The sequence below is a fragment of the Canis aureus genome, chromosome 27 (genome assembly GCF_053574225.1).
Source record: "Canis aureus isolate CA01 chromosome 27, VMU_Caureus_v.1.0, whole genome shotgun sequence".
NCBI classification, from domain to species: Eukaryota; Metazoa; Chordata; class Mammalia; order Carnivora; family Canidae; genus Canis; species Canis aureus.
The window spans coordinates 30,498,955-30,520,444 of record NC_135637.1 but is presented as its reverse complement, the minus strand read 5'-3'; the positions used below and the strand labels follow the sequence as shown (position 1 = coordinate 30,520,444).

General features: G+C 47.1%; 1 long non-coding RNA gene across 1 annotated transcript; it reads left to right on the top strand.

Annotated features, from left to right (window-relative positions):
* The first annotated feature begins 9,147 nt into the window (after positions 1–9,147).
* LOC144299546 (uncharacterized) lies at positions 9,148–12,154 on the top strand. Its single transcript, XR_013366243.1, has 3 exons — positions 9,148–9,430; positions 9,998–10,062; positions 10,611–12,154. It is a non-coding gene; the product is annotated as an uncharacterized LOC144299546 (long non-coding RNA).
* The last annotated feature ends 9,336 nt before the right edge of the window (positions 12,155–21,490 follow it).

Genomic DNA, 21,490 nt, shown 5'->3' with positions numbered 1-21,490 from the left:
GGCTCCATTTTTCCTTCACCCTCTGCCACAGGAGGGGCTGTCCATGAAAATGGGCTCCATCCGGTGACTGTTCAGCCCCTGGTGCTAGATCAGCTCACAACACTCACTGAGGAGGATGTAGGTGGCTTCAGCCCTGTGGAGAGCTCTTGGGAGGAAGAACCCACTGAGACTACACACAGGTACCTGCTCAGGGGACTGTGTCAGTCCAGAGGGGACACAGCTGCTGAGTCCCATCAGGGAGCACTGTGCCAGGCCCCAAGGCCCAGGATCCTTTGAATGCTTCTCACTAATGAGCTGCTTAGGGACCACAAGCAGCCCCACAGCCCCCCCACTGCTGGCCAGGGCACACACCTCACCACGACCCAAACCTTGAGAGTGAGCTAGTTAGTGCCTCGACCTCACTAGGTCTCATTTCTAGGTACCAGGATCCTTTAGGCCTGCCCATGATTCTGTTGAGTCTCACTCTCAGAGAGGGTCCTGATATGGCAGTGTCTGTGAAAATTAATAAAAGGAAAATCTCTTTGAATGGGAGTTCTGAAACCAGTAGGGGGCACTTGTGCCCACAACCCTCAATTGCAGACCCACCTGAAGACAGACCTTGCAAGTCTACACTACTGTAGTCACTGCCTTACTACCTCAGTAAGAGAAAGATTTCCTCCCCTGGCAACATCCCAGCCAATAAGAAATTGTAACAACTCAACCGATGCCAAGCCATATTTCAATTTACTCCCATGGACCTTTTATCAATAACAGCCCTCCCACAGTCAATCACCCTTTGCTCTATAAAAGAACTCTCTTATCTTTTCTTCTCTGGACTTGCCTGTGGTTTTCCCATACCTTCCTGTCCTGGATGTCAATTCTGTTTTTCTTAATAAAAAACCCTATTATCGGAGGGAGGGGCAAGACGGCGGAAGAGTAGGGTCCCCAAATCACCTGTCCCCACTAAATTACCTAGATACCCTTCAAATCATCCTGAAAATCTACGAATTCAGCCTGAGATTTAAAGACAGAACAGCTGGAATGCTACAGTGAGAAGAGTTCACGCTCCTGTCAAGGTAGGAAGACGGGGAAAAAAGAATTAAAGAAACAAAAGGCCTCCAAGGGGGAGGGGCCCCGCGAGGAGCCGGGATAAGGCTGGGGCGAGTGTCCTCAGGACAGGAAAGCTCCCTCCCAGAGAAGCAGGAGCTACAACAACCTTCGCGGGCAAAAAGGCGCTCTAAAGGAGTTAGAGCAGGGCTGCAGGAGGGCGGGGATGCCCTCAGGCTCCCTGGGACATTAACAGACACCTGCGCCCCGGGAAAGTGCGCCAAGCTCCCTAAGGGCTGCAGCGCCCACGGCAGGACCAGAGCAGCTCAGAGGGGCTGGGGCGGCGGCTCCGTGGAGGGTGCTGCGGGGCGGGAGCAGCTCTGAGGGGCTCAGGCAGTGGCTCCGCGGAGGGGGCTGCACCACCAGGGGCGCGAATCCAAAAGTGCAGGCCTGGGAGCACTGGGCGCCGGGACACAGCCCAGGATCTGGCCGCCCCCGGGACAGGCAGAGGCCAGGAGGGCCCAGGACAGCAAGGATGCTCCTGCCCAGAGCTGGGCATTTCAGCAGCCCACCCCGGAGCCTCCAGACCCTGCAGATTGACTGCTCCGGAGTTACTGCAGGGGCTGTATACAGGTTTTCAGACCTGGCCGCTGCCACTGGGGTTGTTCCTCCTTGGGCCTCACGGGGTAAACAACACCCACTGAGCGCTTCACCAGGCAGGGGGAGAGGAGCTCCCCAAGGGCTAACACCTGAAAATCAGCACAATAGGCCCCTTCCCCAGAAGACCAACTAGACGGACAAGTTCCAGGGGAAGTCAAGGGACTTAAAGTATAAAGAATCAGAAGGTACGCCCCAATGTTTTGTTTTGTTTTCTTTTTGCTTTTTGATTTCTTTGTTTGCTTCCCCCACCCTTTTTTCCTTTTTCTTTTTATTCTTTTTTTCCTTTTTTTTCTTCCTTTATCTTTTATTTTTTTCTCCTTTCTTTCCTTCTTTCTCTCCTCTCCATTTCTCCTTTTCCCAATACAACTTGGTTTTGGCCACTCTGCACGGAGCAAAATGACTAGAAGGAAATCCTCACCTCAAAAGAAAGAATCAGAAACAGTCTTCTCTCCCACAGAGTTACAAAATCTGGATTACTATTCAATGTCAGAAAGCCAATTCATAAGCACTATTATAAAGCTACTGGTGGCTCTAGAAAAAAAGCATAAAGGACTCAAGAGACTTCATCACTGCAGAATTTAGATCTAATCAGGCAGAAATTAAAAATCAATTGAATGAGATACAATCCAAACGAGAAGTCCTAACCACAAGGGTTAACGAGGTGGAAGAACGAGGGAATGACATAGAAGACAAGTTGATGGCAGAGGGAAACTGAGGAAAAAAAGACAAACAATTTTAAGATCATGAGGATAGATTAAGGGAAATAAATGACAACCTGAGGAAGAAAAACCTACGTTTAATTTGGGTTCCTGAGGGTGCCGAAAGGGACAGAGGTCCAAAATATGTATTTGAACAAATCATAGCTGAAAACTTTCCTCTCACAGAGGAAGACATAGACATGGCCAACATGCACATGAGAAAATGCTCTGCATCACTTGCCTTCAGGGAAATACAAATCAAAACCACAATGAGATACCACCTCACACCAGTGAGAATTGGGAAAATTAACAAGGCAGGAAACCACAAATGTTGGAGAGGATGCGGAGAAAAGGGAACACTCTTGCACTGTTGGGGGAATGTGAAATGGTGCAGCCACTCTGGAAAGCCGTGTGGAGGTTCCTCAAAGAGTTAAAAATAGATCTGCCCTATGACCCAGCAATTGCACTGTTGGAGATTTACCCCAAAGATACAGATGCAATGAAACGCTGGCACACCTGCACCCCGATGATTCTAGCAGCAATGTCCACAATAGTCAAACTGTGGAAGGAGCCTTGGTGTCCATTGAAAGTTGAATGGATAAAGAAGATGTGGTTTATGTATACAATGGAATATTCCTCAGCCATTAGATATGACAATTACTCACCATTGGCTTCAACGTGGATGGAACTGGAGGGTATTATGCTGAGTGAAGTAAGTCAATCCAAAACTCCAGTAAAAAATACACAAAAATAAACAAAAACGGGAGTTTAAAACACAAATACATTTCTGTGAGAACATGTGGAACTCATGCTTCTAATTCCCCAGAGATGGAACCGCTTCTGAGAATCTGACCTGGACACGTCAATGGGGAGGGAACTGGTGAGCCTGGAAACCAGCTGGGCTCTCAGGGCTTTGGGCCTTGCTGAGGTGTGTGTCCTGTAACAAGGAGGGGGCGCTGAGGGACCGCCCTGTGGTCCCTACAGGGCTGCTCAGTGAGGACCCTTCACTCAGGGTGCCTGGGCCTGAGAACTGGGTTATGAGCTTCCTGATGGGGACTCATCATCTGTGTCCCCTCTGGCCTGGTAGTCTCCTCTGAGGACCTGTGTGTGGTCCCAGCAGGTGCTTCCATCCAGGGCTCTCCCCAGGGCTGAAGCCACCTCCATCCTCCTCAGTGTGTGGTGTGAGCAGAGCTCCAGGATCAGGGCCCAGGGAGGGGCTGGGCAGTTAGTGGGTGGAGCCCATGTGCAAGGACAGGCTCTCCTGTGGCAGAGGGGGGAGACGAGGAGATCTGGGGCAGCCCAGGCCACAGAGGGGACCAGATCTTTAATGTTCTTTCTACTCTGTCAGTGCACAGGTCAGGACTGACCTCAGGGACACAGAGCCACTGTCAGCCTACGTTAGCTGGTCTAGCTTAGAGGTTTGAGGAAATTCAGTCTGGCCCCTGATCGATCACCCGTGAATGTGTCTGCAGGTTTCCCGTCCCAGCCTGTGCTGACCCAGCCACCCTCCCTCTCTGCATCCCTGGGAACAACAGCCAGACTCACCTGCACCCTGAGCAGCAGCTGCAGCGGTGGCCATATGCTGGTTCCAGCAGCCAGGAAGCCTCCTGAGTACCTGCTGATGGTCTACTGAGACTCACCAGGGCCCTGGGGTCCCCAGCCTCTTCTCTGGCTCCAAGGACACCTTGGCCAATGCAGGGCTCCTGCTCATCTCTGGGCTGCAGCCTGAGAATGAGGCTGACTGTCACTGTGCTACAGACCATGGCAGTGGGAACAGCTCCCAATACTCACAGCGTCTCAGATACGGAGGATGTGAGACAAAGACCTCTGGACCCACAGACATGGTCCGGAGCTACTTTTCAGAGAATCTTACCCAGAGATACATGCAGGGGCACATATATGTAGGAAGGTCTGGGTTCTTTTTAATATTCTTTTTATTTATTTATTTATGAGCGACATGGAGAGAGAGGCAGAGACATAGGCAGAGGGAGAAACAGGTTCCCTGCAGGGAACCTGATGCAGGACTCCATCCCTGGACCTGGGATCACAATCTGAGCCACAGACAGATGCTCAATCACTGAGGCACCCAGCTGCCCCAAAGGTCATGTTTCAGAAGATGAAAGAGAAAAACTAAGGATATGCCTGCAAGGTGACACATCATAGGACATCCGAGGAAGACAGGAAGAAAAGAGAGGTCAGAGTCCAGCTGCACACCCCCTTGGGGTCTGGAGAAGATGGACAGGGATAAATACTGTTTCTGCAACTGAACTTGCTGCCCAGCAAATATTCATCCACAGTCAGTTCTATCATCTCATTCCATGAAGTGTGACCTTTGTCACTCCTGATGTACCCATGGCTGATGCACTGTCAATAACCTGGTCCTGGACAGTCTCCTCTCTCTGAACCAGACACACGTGAATTTGGACAAGCTCCTGCAGACTCTCCCTGACAACATCCCCACCCCCTCCCTCCTCTTCTCCCCTCTGCGCTCCTGTCCCTCAGGCTTGTCTCTCCCTCCGGTTCTACAGGTCTGAACTCTGTCTCCACCTCAGGATTTCAGAGAAAATCAGAAATGAACTTGCTGAAGTTGCCAGTCCCTAGGGTCCATGTGTGGGGAAGAATGACCAGAAATTGGGGCTGCATGTGACACCCTACATTCTCCTTCCTGTTTGTGTCACTCGGCAGCACCTGCACGTCTGATTCAGAGCTGTTCTCATTTGAGTCCTCACTGCCTGGATCAATCCTCTGTCAGGGAGAAGGGCTTTGAGACACAGGCCTTGAAATCTGGGTACCAGGACCTGAGATAAAGGGCAATCTCCCGTGTTTTTGGGCTTCTCCATCCATTCAAATGTTAGACTAATCTGTGCTCACCTGCTGTCCTTGGTGTCACAATCTCCAGAAGACACAATCCCTAGTAACAGGGAACTCAAGTTACTGAGGTGCTGTGACCTGGGTAGCCAGGATGTGCTCTGAATACCTGTTCCTTGGGACAAAGCTGATCCTCAGGATTCCTAGGGAGAGTCTCCGTCCCCACGGGTAGCTCTGCCCCTCACCATTTCTGGGATCCAATCGGCACCTGAGGCTGATCAGTACGTTGATTCTGGGACCCCAGCCTCAGGGCTGCTCCACCGGAGATCAAGGACCCTGGGGATGTGGGACTCACACTCCCTATGCTCTCAGGGCTGGGCTGTCACTCCCTGAGTCTCAACAGGGACACGTAAGCTAGGCTGGACCTCTGCTAAATAATCTTTCCAAGTCAGGACCACAGAGTCTGTGACCTCAGGGACATGGTTCCTTCATCTCCACTCTCCACCACTCACAGGTGACCTATGATAGAAACTCTGGGTCCAGGTGGCTTTTGCCAATAGATCTTCATTATGCTGAGTGAAATAATTCAATCAGAGAAGGACAAATATTATACGGTCTCATTCATTTGGGGAATATAAAAATTAGTGAAAGGCAATAAAGGGAAAGGAGAGAAAATGAGTGAAAATATCAGTGAGGATGACAAAACATGAGAGACTCCTAACTCTGGGATATGAACAAGGGGTAGTGGAAAGGGAGGTGGGTGGGGGATAGGGGTGATTGGGTGACAGGCACTGAGGGGGGCACTTGTTGGGATGAGCACTGGGTGTATATGTTGGCAAATCGAACTCCAATAAATAAATAAACAAACAAACAAAAAGAACATTATTCTCCTACTCATGCATGGCTGAATGGAATGAGTAATTGCTCTGTCCTGACATGCTGGACCCAGGCCCCAGCTGTGCCCACCCCAGATTGTAGTTGGACCCTGAATTGCTCATCATAGAAGCTGGTCTATATTTGCGAATTCCCCATTCAGATGGCTGTAAAGTTCATACAACTGGGTCCTCATGGGGGCTCATGGGCACTACTTCAGGCTTTCCTACCTGCACGATCAGACGCATGATATAAGGTTAAAAAAAGAGACAAATGATTTTATAAAATGTTTTTAAATGTCTATTTAAATGAAAGCTAAAGTCATTCCTTTTTAAAAAAACATTTTATTTACTTATTCATTAGACACATAGAGAGAGAGAGGCAGAGACACAGTCAGAGGGTGAAGCACGGTCCCCTCAGGGAACCTGATGTAGGTCTCGATCCCAAGACCCTAGAATCATGACCTGAGCCATTGGCAGATGCTCAATCACTGAGCCACCAGGTGCAACTGCACTGAGGTTTTAACTGCAACTTCCATCGTTATTCCCCATGCAGTCCACACAGATCTGAAAACAATGTCCTAGTGATTCCACCTACATCTTCACAGTGACATCGTCAGTGAGACTTAATCAGTGTATTTGGGAAGGATTTCTAAAAAAGAACATTCATCCAACTACAAGTGCAGAGAAATAGGGAGATGGAGCAGCAGGCTCCCTGCAGGAAGCCGGTTGTGGGACTTGATCCCAGGACTCCAGGATCATGACCTGAGACAAAGACGGACGCTTAACCAGTGAGCCACCCAGGCGTCCCTCACACAGAGAAATGAGAGTGTAGCCTAAAATCTATGCTGCAAGGTGGGAGACCATGTGCGTGGACACATGTCCTGATCATAGGAGGAGAGTGGGTAGAGATCTGGGGACAGGACCTGAGTCCTATGGCCAACTGATCCCCAGGTCATGCAGGGTGAGGTGGTGTCAGGATGCCAGAAGGTGATTGAGGCATATTTATGAGGTGTCAGGCTTGATCAGAGCTGGGAACACCACCTAGCACTGACTGTGGCCTCTTCTCAGGTCTCACAGTTGGGACCTCCCTAACCACACCCCAGCCCCACATAGCCCCTCCCCTACTTACCCCCCTGACATCCTAAGCAGAGGGACCTGACCCAGGGCCAGGGAGGGGTCAGAGATCTGGGGTCTCATTTGTATGGGAGGGCCCCTCCCTCTCTCAGAGGATGAAGAGGGGAAGGGAGAGACGAGGGGAGGCTCTGCTCAGCTGAGGGGCCACTGAAGACAGGATCAGTGATGACCTCCACCATGGGCTGGTCCCCTCTCCTCCTCACCCTCCTGGCTCACTGCACAGGTGATTGGATGTGGGACAGAGGAGGGGCTCTTGGAGGGCATGTGGGGTCCTGCATCTTCCTCTTGTATCCAGCATCACCCTCTCTGTGTCTCTGCCTCTTGCAGGGTTCTGGGCCCAGTCTGTGCTGACTCAGCCTCCCTCAGTGTTCAGGTCCCAGGGCCAGAGGGTCACCATCTCCTGCACTGGAAGCAGCTCCAACGTCGGTAGAGGTTATGTGATCTGGTACCAACAGCTCCTGGGAACACGCCCAAGAACCCTCATATATGGTAGTAGTAACCGACCCTCAGGGGTCCCCAGTCGATTCTCTGGCTCCAGGTCAGGCAGCACAGCCACTCTGACAATCTCTGGGTTCCAGGCTGAGGATGAGGCTGATTATTACTGCTCATCCTGGGACAGCAGTCTCAGTGCTCTCACAGTGCTCCAGGTCTGTGGGGAAGTGAGACAAAGACCCACTTACCCATCTGCAAAGTGAGTGAGCACCCCAGCAGCTGCCTGCTTAGGCTCCCCCTGGGTTTCTGGTCATTCTTCAGTTGATACCCTAGGCCCAGGTGCATCTGGGGGACCCTCCTGGGAATGGAGACTCCTTCACGTCTCTGACCTCAGAGTCACTCAGAGTAGCCCATTGTACACAGAAGGTGTCAAATGAAAGAGACAGTTTTGTCCTCAGGATCAGGGACAGGTTCTTTTAGGCTAGTGTACATTCACTTTTCATCTTCTGATTTCTCAGTAAATGAAACGCCCTTAGGTCATGAAGCTATCATGGTCCTTCAGCCCCATCCCTGTTCTGCTGATGCACATGTCACATCTTTTTGCAGCTGGGATCATTATTGCCTTAGCTTCAACCAAATGACTAGTTTTCCTTATTATTTGTTGATTGCATGGATACCATAAATCAATGCCACAATCAAAATTATAAAAGGTATAAAAAAAAGCTTTCCAGAGAAAAACCACCATGTGCTTGTTTATGGAAACTTTATGCATAACCAGCAACCCTGAAAGCATAAAAAAAATTTACACATTGATTTTTATACCAGCTGTTTATAAAATGATCAGACTTGATGTAATGAAGATGTCCTCAAACATGATGTATATTAATAGAGGGTGATATTAGTCAATATTTAAAGAAAATAAGTTCTCAAGTCCTAAAATATGCATAAGTATTAACTGCACATTTCTTTGGAAGAACATACCACAGGCTACACTTCACATCATTGGAATCTCAATGTATTTTGGAAGAGGTGGGAATCTAGAGGTCCTAAGGAGGCCAGGTATTGACAGCAGGGGGAGGAAGGAGGAGGGTGATTGTGTGAGGTGACTGCATTCCTGGTGATGTCACTCTCCTACAGGGCCCATTGAGGGCGGCCACACCACTGCTGTGTTGTCACAGCTCAGTAAACTCTACCCCAGAGCGACAGCACCTTTGTACAGACAGAGAAGGTCATCTAGGAGTCTGGGATCCATGATGGAGCTGACAGGGTGACATCATCCCACCCACTGCTCAAGGAGGTGTGACCCCCTGTCCTTGAAAGGGGGAGGACAGGAGGGAGGGGTTCTGAGGGAGTTTGAACAGGCAGTTAGAAAAGGGAGCAAAGAAACTTCACATGAGCCCCTTAGTCCAGATGTCAGAGTGTGTCCCCAGGGCGGGGTGGTCAGGCATTGTGATGTGTCAGAGCCGTGCCTGGAATTGAACCACGACCTCCGTGGTCACAGAGGGTGCGATCCAGCGTTGTCCCTTCAGGAACAGAAGGTCTTGTGTAGTGAGGGTCTCAGCCTCTCCATAACCAATGTCAAGGTCGGATCTGCCCTTGTGGATCTGGTGATGACTGCAAGAGGTGCTTCAGCTACAACACAGGAAACTTTGAAAAATAGAGCTTGGTCATCTATAAACCTGTAATTATAGCACACACCTGGGGCCACAGACAGAGGAGATCGTAGAGACAGAGCGAGCCTGTGGCCTCCCCACCAGGAGTGTGGACAGAGGCTCCGCTGACAGAGAAGGAGCTGGGGTGAGACACAGAGACAGAGAGAGACCAGGCTTCAGGGACCCATAGTGGAGTCCATGGGGGCAGCATCCCTGATGTCCTTGTCCATGTGCTCCCTGCCCTAGGGATCGTGCTGACCCTGAGCCTCACTCTTATCCTGGAGAAGCAGTGGAGAGTGGGGACAGTTGGAGACAGTCCCCAGGGAGGAGCCACAGCAGGGGACTCTGAGCCATTTGGGTTCATGAGTGCAGCCTCAGGAAGGCTGGGTGTGACTTGGTTATGGCCTGTCTTCCATGCAGAAGGGATCAAGACCCAGAGCACGGGAGGCAGGGGGCTCTGCTCTGGGTTCCTGTCCTCTCATCAGTCAGGGGGTACCCAGGCTGGGGCAGCAGGGGACTGGGGCTCTTCCTCTGGGGTCCATGGGGTGCTGGCCCTAGAAGGCAGATCCTGCGTGTGTCTAGGTCCAGGGCCCACCTGCTGTAAGCTCCAGGCCCCCACAGCTCAGGAGGATCCTCCAGGACCCCTCCATGACCAAAATCAGGGAGAGGAATTTGGGGCAGAATTGTTGACCAGGATATATTCTCCTGCCAGGTGCGGAAGGGATGAGAGAGCCCCCAGCTCTGCCTCCCTGTGCCTGAGGTCCTGGGGATGTGCAGGTGGGTGCAGAGGTTGGGGTTCGTCTCCACCCCCACTTCATTGTGCCCACTGTCCCAAGTACTGCAGCCTGACCTTGGACATTCAGCTCATGCTCTTCCCTGAATTCTCCTCCCCCTGGGGTGTGAAGATCTGCAAACATCCCCCTAACAAATGCTCACTACCCTCAGCCTTGCCTGCACATTCCCATGGGCTTCCAGGGACACTGCCTCCAGGACTCCTGTCCCCCTGCTGCACCCAGGGAGGAGGCTCTGGGTCTGTCCCAGGCTACTGTCCCCCCTGCCCGATCACACCCACCCTGGGGCCTGCTCACCAGGCCTGCACACCAGCCTCGGGCCATGGGCATTGCTCCTGCTGCTCAAGGTCTGGGGCCCCCACTTCTGAGCTAGGAATTCAGTGTTTGTGCTCCTTCCCCAGATCTTCTACTCTTTCATGCACAGAGAAGCCTCTCCCTACCTGAGGCTCCCCTGCACTGAAAGCAGCACCCTCTCAGGGGCCTGTCATAGTAGAGACCCTGGTTCACACAGTCCTCTTCCCCCTTCTCTCCCAGCCTTCCTCCTGCTGCACAGCCCTGAGTGGCTCCTGGGAGCACAGCTGCTTGCATCCCCACCTGACGTGTTCCTAAGTTGCTCTGCCTTGACAACTTGTTATCTTCAGTCCTGCCCTGTTCTCTCTGCCCTCCCATCCAGGGAGGAGATCCCCAAATGAGGGGATCTCACCGGGGAGGTGACCCAAATGTCACCAGGTGCTGTTGCTTCTGTGAAATCACTGCCTTCCATCCTGGTTTGAGTATCCTTATGCCCTGCTTTGATTTTCTCTTCTATGACTCTTTGTGCAGGACACGGTTACTCCTCTCTTGAGATGAACTTGAAAGGCACTCCTCTGAGGAGCTCCCAAAATGTCCCACAGGTGGGATAGGCTCAGTCTTTTGCATGACTTTTATTTTGTAGACATTCCCACAGTCACAGGGGTGATTATAGCTGGATGACTGTTCCCTCCATGTGGGAAGCTCTCAACCACAGTGTATCGATGTTACTTGCATCAGACCCCACAGGCTGCTTCACAGAGTCTTTCAGGTCACAGGTGAGTGCTGGTGACACAACTCTGGATATTAACCTCAGGACACTGAGGACCCTGAGTGGGACATGTAACCAGCAGGTGGCACTGTGCATCCCCTGGGCCCTGCAGGGGGACCCTCCCAGCTGGGGAAGGCCCCTGGACCTCAGGGCTGGTCAGAGGCTGAGACCCCAGCAGCCTGGTGTCCTCAGGGCCTGGCAGCAGCTCCTGGGCAGTGTCCTGTGGGGGTTCCCACAGCTGATCCCTCCACCCATCCCTGTTTCCCACTCCGAGCAGACCTGTTCAGCCTTCTTGTCCTCAGGTCCTACCTCTGATCTTGAATCACTAATCAAGTAGAGTCTGAGAGTCGGGCAGAAGGTGCAAAGTTGCATAACAAGCACTTTCATTTCTCTGGGTCAGCAGTGAGATATGACACTCCTGGGACAAGCGATTCTCACTGTGGTGGCAGGGTCTTCAGCAACATGGAGTAGATACCTGTCCTCCTCCTGTTCCTGTCTCTTTGGTCAGGTAGAGACAAAATCTGACTTCTGGGGGAGCTTCCAAGATGTTAACAGCCCCCACAACTGAGAACTTTCTGGCAAAAATGCTCTATCACTCATGCATGTCCGTGTTTGTAGGTACCCTGTCCCAGCCTCTGCTACCCAGCCACCCCCTTCTCTGTGTCTCCAGGTACTAAAGCCAGACTCACCTGCACCCTGAGAAACACGAAAAGAGAGGTAGGACGCAGAAAGAGGGAGAAGCAGTGTCCCTGCAGGGTGCACCATGTGGGACTGGATCCAAGGGCCCAAGGATCATGCCCTGAGACAAAGACAGATGCTCATCCACCGAGCCACTCAGGAATCCCAACAAAAACTTCAAAAACAAAATCTTGGGTTTCCTCCTTTTGTCTCTCCTTTACTACACACACTACATGTTTCACGTATCATACTATTGTCTTTTTTTAAATAATAAATTTAATTTTTATTGGTGTTCAATTTACCAACATACAGAATAACACCCAGTGCTCATCCCATCAAGTGCCCCCCTCAGTGCCCATCACCCATTCACCCCCACCCCCGCCCTCCTCCCCTTCCACCACCCCTAGTTCGTTTCCCATAGTTAGGAGTCTTTATGTTCTGTCTCCCTTTCTGATATTTCCCACACATTTCTTCTCCCTTTATGTATACAATGGAATATTACTCAGCCATTAGAAATGACAAATACCCACCATTTGCTTCATACTATTGTCTTAAACCCTACATTTTTTAGGTTTTGTTTTGTTTTCTCTTTTTTTCTTCCTTTCTCCAAAACCAGCAATTCTGTGGGATGTGGTACCTACTGGGTGTTCTACAATGTATGTCAATGCAACACTTAATTTCTCTGTCCAGAGATTGTGTCACATGCACAGCGCCAGAGCTCAGTCCCTGGACATGGCTACCTTCTTTGAATCCAACAGGAAGGAATAGCTTACCTTCTGTCCAACTTGGGTAGGAATCAGGAGTTCTTCACACACTGTTTATATTGTACCCAATTATTTTCTTTCTTTTTTTTATATTTTTATTTATTTATGATAGTCACAGAGAGAGACAGAGAGGCAGAGACACAGGCAGAGGGAGAAGCAGGCTCCATGTACCAGGACCCCAACGTGGGACTCAATCCCGGATCTCCAGGATCGCGCCCTGGGCCAAAGGCAGGCACCAAACCGCTGCGCCACCCAGGGATCCCTTTCTTTCTTTTTTTAATTTCTTTTTATTGGAGTTCAATTTGCCAACATATAGCAATAACACCCAGTGCTCATCCCATCAAGTGTACCCAATTATTTTCACTTGTAGTTTTGTACTCTTTGCTTTCCTTCAATTGGAAGATGAGTGTGAAGGTTTATCGTTGTTTCCACATGCCTGGGATAGGCGTGCAGATCATGTTCTCAATGGGCCCCAAACAACTTTGGTATATGTGCAAATAGTCACAAAATATCTAGACTCATAAGGACCTGAGGTAAAAGATATATGACCATGATCACTTTCTTCCCTCAGACAACTTTAGGATGAATGTTTCAGATGAGTCATGATGCATTTATTTAGATGGCCATATCTTTTAATTTATTCTCTTATAAAATGTATTACATTTACTGTTTTCCTGTTTTTAAGATTTCATTTATTTATTCATGAGAGATACACAGAAAGAGAGAGAGGCAGAGACACAGTCAGAGGGAGAAGCAGGCTCCATGCAGGGAGCCTGACATGGGACTCAATCCAGGATCTCCAGGATCCTGGAGCTGAAGGCGGTGCTAAACCGCTGAGCCACCCGGGTTGCCCTGATTTTCTTTTATATCTTTATAAAAGATTTATTTATTTATTTATTTATTTATTTATTTATTTATTTATTTATCTATTTATGTAAGAGAGAGAATTGGGATAGTAAGAGAGAGACAGATCGGGAGGGGTGAAGCAGGCTCTCTCCTGAGCAGGATACCTGACAAGTTGATTGATTTTAAATGTTACACAAATTAAATGTCTAAAATGACCACTCTTGATAATCTGTCACTTTGCATTTGCAAATATTTCATTATATTTCTGTTCCTATCTTCATGAAGCTTATGGATTTTTAATATCCTTTATTTTGAAATTTGAGTCTGGGTATAATAAATGAGGAAAATAAGCTTTATAATGTATACTCAAAGTTGTTCATTCCTTCCTGCTTCTCTGTAGTATTCTCATTATTTCCTCCTTAAATGTTTGAAGGGATTCTCTAGAAAAGCCTTTGAACCTGGAGTTACCTTTGTGGCAAGGATGGCAGCAGCAGATATGAACAAATAACTTGGTATAAGTACTGGTGAGTATGAGTTAAACAAAGTGATTCCTCATTCCTTAAACATAATCTACAGTGCATAAATTATGTCTGTGGCTCCACTTTATTTGATTGTAATTTTCATTTACCTTTAATATCATGGTTTCTTTTGTTTTTTATTTTAAATATTTTATTTATGTATTTGACAGAGTGATCTCTGACTTTAGAGAGTGCACACAATCAGGAGGAGAGCCAGGCATAGGCGAAGGGAGAAGCAGGCTCACAGCTGAGCAGGGAGCTGGATGTGGGGCTCAATCCCAGGACACCAAGATCATGATCTGAGCTGAAAACAGATTTTTAACCAAATGTCCCACCCAGGTGCCCCCTATATCATTGTTGATGTAAAAAGAACTAAAATGCTAATTTTATTACAATGAGATTATTTTAGTAATATTTAATAAATATAATGTATTTTAAAGCAAAATAAACAGAAATCATCCAAGTATAATGTCAAGTGTTGCACAACATTATTTAGAAGGAGCCATCTGACATATAATAATTACGCTATCCTATGTCTCTTGATATTTCCTTGAGAGCCCATGGTCATCAGGAACCATGATGCTCAAATCGTACAGTCTCCAGGCTGAATTACACATTGACATCTACTGGTCACGTGTTGTCCCTCACCTCTTCATGTCACAGCATACACTGCTCCAAAGCAGGCTGTTGTGACCGCAAATAGATTGCAATTTTGAATCTGTTTCTCAGTGTTCTTGGATCGTTAGTGGGATGTGGGAATGATTAAGTTAGAAGATGTTACTCTCTTTACATGTAAGGGGATATTTTCAGAACTAATTTCAGATTAATACAATAATAGACACTTAACACTAACTTGCATACGAGTATCTTGGAATGCTTGTTAAATATACATCTATGAACAATGAGAATGGTTTCTGATTTAGAATCATAAAATGGAGAATTATAGTTTTATCAAGCTCCACATGATGAAAATATTAATTTGATCCTCATCATCAAATTAGTGAATAAAATGAGATCTACCAAGGCTCTATGTTTATTTTTTTTTATTTTTTTTATGATAGTCACAGAGAGAGAGAGAGGCAGAGAGACAGGCAGAGGGAGAAGCAGGCTCCATGCACCAGGAGCCCGTTGTGGGACTCGATCCCGGGTCTCCAGGATCGCGCCCTGGGCCAAAGGCAGGCGCCAAACCATTGCGCCACCCAGGGATCCCTACCAAGGCTCTATGTTTAATAGACCATATTGAAAACTGTCGATCAAAAAAAGGAAAACCATTGATTGAGGCTCAGTATTTGTTTAAGTATAATGGAAAGGAAGCCCCACTCCTCAACATTTTAGACAGAGAGGGAGCAAGGAAGCAGTCTTGGAAGGTCACATTGGAGAGATGGACACACCCTGGGAGAGAGAAATGGGGTTCATTTCATGAACCACTGAACAGGAGAATGGGGTCAGGGAGCTTCACTTCCCATGGTGGTGTTGACTCTTTCCCCATCTCACTTTCTCTCCTGCCTTTAAAGCTGAGCTTTTCTGAGCCCATGAGGAGGTTTTGGCTGCACCTCCCCATGGATTTAAATCACTGTGTAAATGTACTACCCATATGCAGTGAACAATAATAGTTAGTCTCATCCTCAGGCTGGGCTCCTGTGATGGTGATGGCGACTTTGTTCCCAGAGACGGATCCAGAGAAGCAATCAGGGACACTAGAGGTGTGGCTGCTTGTGCTGTAGATAAGCATGCAAGGAGCCCGGCTTTTGGTCTGCTGGTACCAGCTGAGGTAGTTACTTTTAGAGACTGACCCAGAGCTGAGGCCACATGTGAATGTGACTGTCCCTCCTGGAGACACTGAGAGTGACGGATCCTGGGTGACCACAGTCTGACAATCTGCTCCTAAAATCAAGAGGAGAGAAAGGTGTTGATATGGGAGACAAGGGTCGCATGAGTCTGTGTTTTAAGTGTTCCCCACAGATGCAAAGTCTTTTCCCTGACCTGAGCCATAGGCAAGGAGCCCAAGAAGAAACACTGTCCAGGCCATGGTGGGAACCCTCACAGACTACAGCCTCTTTAGACTCCTGGGATGGAATGGGGTGTCCCTGGACCTTTTCATGTCTCCTGTCCTATGAGGTTAAGAAAGCATTTCATGCAAATCAGCTTTCTCTCTCTCCCTGCCCAAGAGTCACCAGCATGTCCCCTAGGAGACTTTGAAATGAGCAGAAACTGGGACTTCACACACACAAGTGACTGCAGGGTGTCCTGAGACACTGGGTGTCAGGAGGACATCTTTCAGCAAATGATCACCATACTGTCTCTAGAGACCTCTGTCCCAAGGTTCTTCTCTGAAAAGCCTGAGAGCTGAATGAGGAGATGGGTGTGTTCTCACCTCCTGGCCCCACATCTACCTCACCTCAAACCTAACCCATCCCTGGAACATTTTCTTCCCTCCCCAGTGACATTCCCTCTTCTGTCCTTGGAGGGTCATAGTAGTGCCCCTTCCAACAGTAAGGACACCGGAAATCTCAGAGCCCCTGTGACAGAGGTAGGGGCAGTGGTCTCCTCTCAGTTAATCATGGACCCAGTCTGCAGTAGTCCCCAGGGAGCTGAACAGGGATGTTTCTTTATCAGAAATGAAGATGACATTGTGTGAACAGGTGATGCTCATGGATCATTTTGAACGCCATTCCCCTTTGTGTTCTGCTGATGATTGATTGTATTGTATGATTGTCCTGTCCATCTATCATTCCGTGAAATCATGTCTGGACAGGTTACTCCATGCTGTACTAGAGGACAAATTATGAGGTCTGTGTGATTCAGAGCTGAGAGCTCTTGTGGCTCCAAGGCCATAAGTTCAGGAAAGTCACCCAGTGAGGTGGCCACTTGCTTCCTCTGATGTGCAGGAGCCAGTCAGATTTTCCTGGTCTTCCTCACCCAGACCCTAACTCCCAGGAGCAGCCCAGTTGCGCCCCCTGCTGGCCTCAGACACCATGTCCCCCAGCCTGAATTAACCTTCCCAGACCTCCTGGAAGGGCCTCTGACCTTTGCAGGTGGACCTCTGATGTCACCACCCAGGACAGTACAATGAGCAGGTCAGCTCTGTGGGGTTGAGCCATTCATTTTTGCAGGGCATCGATTCCCTCAATTGAATAGCTTACTGGAATATTTATGTCTCAGTATGTTTCAGGTTTTCCGGACACTGGAGTTTACATCTGCCTTGTCCCTGGTATCATTACTGGGATTTAATGCACTTGAAGTAAGCTCAAGATTTAAAGTCTCTAGAGAAGCCCATTGGTTCAACCTTGGTAATAATTCTCCTTGGGTTACCCTTATAGGCTGACTTACTTGGTTATTGCTCTTGTTGTCAGGGTCTCCTGCTAGGTTCACCAGCCTCCATGATGCATGTGTTGGCTTTGATCTCTGTCTTTGCAACAAGAATATCATGCTTTGAGGGATGACATGTACTTTTTCCTTTGGTTACTTCTGTGGGTTCTCATTTATTCCTGGATATTACCTTTACATGATTTATTTTATAATGACTTGTTGAGACGTTTAAGATATTTTTGGTCTACTTCTGTAATTTGCTCAGTACAAAGTTTGATATAAAATTACATTACTCTTGGGCAGCCTGCGTGGCTCAGTGGTTTAGTGCCGCCTTCAGCCCAGGGTGTGATCCTGGAGTCCCGGGATCCAGTCCCATGTCGGTCTTCCTGCATGGAGCCTGCTTCTCCCTCTGTCTGTCTGCCTCTCTCTCTCTCTCTCTGTCTCTCTTTTTTAAAGAGATAAAATCTTTAATAAACAACTAAGTAAATAAATAAATAAATAAATAAATAAATAAATAAACATTGCTGTAAATGGTCTATAAAATTGAAATTAGGAGCTGGGTGGCTCAGTTGGTTAAGTGTCTGCCTTCTGTTCAGATTATGATCTCAGAAATCCAGGACAGAGCCTTGCACTGGGCTCTTTGCTCAGTAAGGAGTCTGCTTCTCCCTCTCCCTCTTATCATCTCACTGCTCATACTCTCTTACTGACTCATTATCATAAATAAATAAATAAATAAATAAATAAATAAATAAATAAATCCTTTACAAAAATTAATGTGATACCAGTGCACCCTTAGTTCCACTGCCACTTACTTCCTGAAGAGATGACTGATAAGAGTTTCGAAGATGTGCTCTCATAATATATATAGACACACTCCCACACATACACAAACAGTATATATTACATAACATAATTTTGTTTTTGCTGTAGTTCCATTGCTCCTTATACAACATAATCACTGAATTTTTTAAAATATATTTTATTTTATTTTTTATTTTTTTACTTTATTTTTTATTGATGTTCAATTTGCCAACATATAGAATAACACCCAGTGCTCATCCCATCAAGTGCCCCCCTCATAAAATAAAAAATAAAAATAAAATCAACTAGGGATCCCTGGGTTGCGCAGTGGTTTGGCGCCTGCCTTTGGCCCAGGGCGCGATCCTGGAGACCCGGGATCAAATCCCACATCGGGCTCCCGGTGCATGGGGCCTGCTTCTCCCTCTGCCTATGTCTCCGCCTCTCTGTCTCTCTCTCTCTCTCTGTGACTATCATAAATTAAAAAATAAATAAATAAATAAATAAATAAATAAATAAATAAAATCAACTATATTTTTAAAGATTTCATTTATTTATTCATGAGAGAGAAACAGAGAGAGAGGCAGGGACACAGGCAGAAGGAGAAGCAGGCTAGAGCAGGGATCCTGAAGTGGGAATCGATCCTGGGACCACAGGATCATGTCCTGAGCTGAAGGCAGGCGCTAAACTGCTGAGCCACTCAGGGGTCCGCTAATCACTGATTTTTGACAAGCATTAGGATGCTTAAAAAGCATTAGGATGCTCTCCTTTTGATTCATAGTTCATCATTAATTCATAGGATAATTTACCATAATTTCACAACTTTTCCACAGAAGAATATTCATTTTGGTTTCAATTATTTGTTATTGTAACATGTCTTAACTAGATGTACCTGTACATTTATCTTGGAGTATATTAGCTAGATAATTTTCATAAGAATTAATTTCAAAAATTTGTAACACTGATGCAGGTCATATATATATTTAATTTTTTTTTAAATTTTTATTTATTTATGATAGGCACACAGTGAGAGAGAGAGAGAGGCAGAGACACAGGCAGAGGGAGAAGCAGGCTCCATGCACCGGGAGCCTGACGTGGGATTCGATCCCGGGTCTCCAGGATCGCGCCCCGGGCAAAAGGCAGGCGCTAAACCGCTGCGCCACCCAGGGATCCCATTTTTTTTTAAATTTTTATTATATTTAATATTTGATAAGCATTTAAGATTTATTATCCGGGCAGCCCGGTGGCTCAGCGGTTTAGCACCGCCTTTAGCCCAGGGCCTGATCCTGGAGACCCGGGATCAAGTCCCACATCGGGCTCCCTGCATGGAGCCTGCTTCTCCCTCTCTCTGCCTCTTTCTCTGGGTCTCTCATGAATAAATTAATAAAATCTTAAAAAAAAAAGATTTATGTTCCAAAATTGATTGACCAATTTATACTCTCATCATCAAAGTATGAGATTTCCTATTTCAGCAGACAATTTCAGTGGATAAAGTCAAACTCAATATCTTCCAATTTTATAATTAAGAAATAATTTCATTGTTCATTTGTAATCCACTTATTAGTGACATTTCCTAGATCTATGTATTGGTTCTTAGATACACTTTGTTTTTTCTAGGGCTGCCATAATAAAGCACCACAGAATCGGTGACTTAAAAACAGTAAGAGTGCATTTCTGCTGTTCATACACAACTCCACAGTCTGTAGGGTGTGGCCATGATCTGTTTGGAACCTGCAGAGGAGTCCTTCTTGCCTCTCCATAACTGTAAGAAATTTGAAGACAATTTTTGGGGTTCCCTGTCTGCAGCTGCAGAACCACAATCTCTGTCTCCACCCTCCCACGGATGCCTCCTTGACTCCATCTGACTGTCATGTTACAAGCACAAGAATCAATTGAATTAGGAGGTCACCCCACCCCCTTCATCACCGCATCTGGACCAGTTATAACTGCAGCACCCCTTTTCCATAGAAGGTCATATCCTAAAGTCCTGAGATCTACAATTTCAACATATGTTCTTTGGTAGGATACAGTTTATTTATTTATTTTATTTATTTTTATTTTTTAACCTTTTTTATTTATGTATTTATTTATTTATGATAGAGAGAGAGAGAGAGAGAGAGAGGCAGAGACATAGACAGAGGGAGAAGCAGGCTCCATGCACCGGGAGCCCGATGTGGGATTCAATCCTGGGTCTCCAGGATCGCGCCCTGGGCCAAAGGCAGGCGCCAAACCGATGCGCCACCCAGGGATCCCGGTAGGATACAGTTTAAATGAGGATATTAGGAAAGAATAATTTTTTCCAAAAAGGCTTATAATTATCACTATTTATTTATTTATTTATTTATTTCAAAATTTTTATTTATTCATTCAAGAGAGACACACAGAGAGAGGCAGGGACACAGGCAGAGGGAGAAACAGGCTCCATGCCGGGAGCCCGACATCGGAATTGATCCCAGGACTCCAGGATCAAGCCCAGGGTGGAAGGCAGGAGTTCAACCGCTGAGCCAAGGTGGTGTCCCTTTTTTTTTTTTCAACACATTATCATTACTTTTTTAAAATATGCAACACAGTTGCATTACACTGAAATGCCATCTAGTAAAGTAAATATTAAGAGAATACAAAATGAGGATTTTTCCATTTTTCATTTCTTAGCTGTAAAGGAAGATTTTTTTAATGTTCTTTTTTGTCCTTGAAGAAATGTATTTAGCCTCCATCTATAGTTCTGATTCAACAGACATTTTATAATACAAAATACCTAAATTTGGGTTTTTGTGAACTAATTCCTCCTGAGTCACTCATACACTTACTCAATGTTAGGACTCACACAGGGATGGAAATCAGTCCAGACCCTTCCCAATGCCCATCTCCCCATGGCCAGTCTGCATTTATACTGCTCTGGGCTCAGGTGTTTGGCCATGCGATGTCATTAATCACATGATATTTGTATCCACAGTGGATGAAACAAAGTGTATGTCTCCCTTCATCATCTGGGTCTCTCACTGGACCCAGCACCACTATAGTGTAGCCCCCAGGGGTACTCATCCTCGTCCTCAGGCTGGGCACTAGCAGATGGTCAAGTCAGACTTGTTCCCATGAAGGGAGCCTGAGAAATCAGTACTTATTGTTTTTATTATAAATAAATGGCCTAGACTTGGCCAATCTCTTCCTGGATCCAGTATGGATAGTGTCCTCTGCTAGAGGCATTGTTGAGAGTGACTCTCCCTCCTGGGGACATGGCCAAGAAGGCTACTGAGTCACCACAATCTGAGAATTCGTCCCTGAAATGAAAATAGACTCTTATTAGGAATGGAGAAGAAAGACAGAGGAATCCCTCCTAAGGATGCCTCTGAAATCTCTAACAGAAGAAGTGTCCAGGAGGGGGAGGTGAGGAGAGGAGTTAAGATCATGATGTGGAATTTCCACAGATTCCCTGGCCTTGAA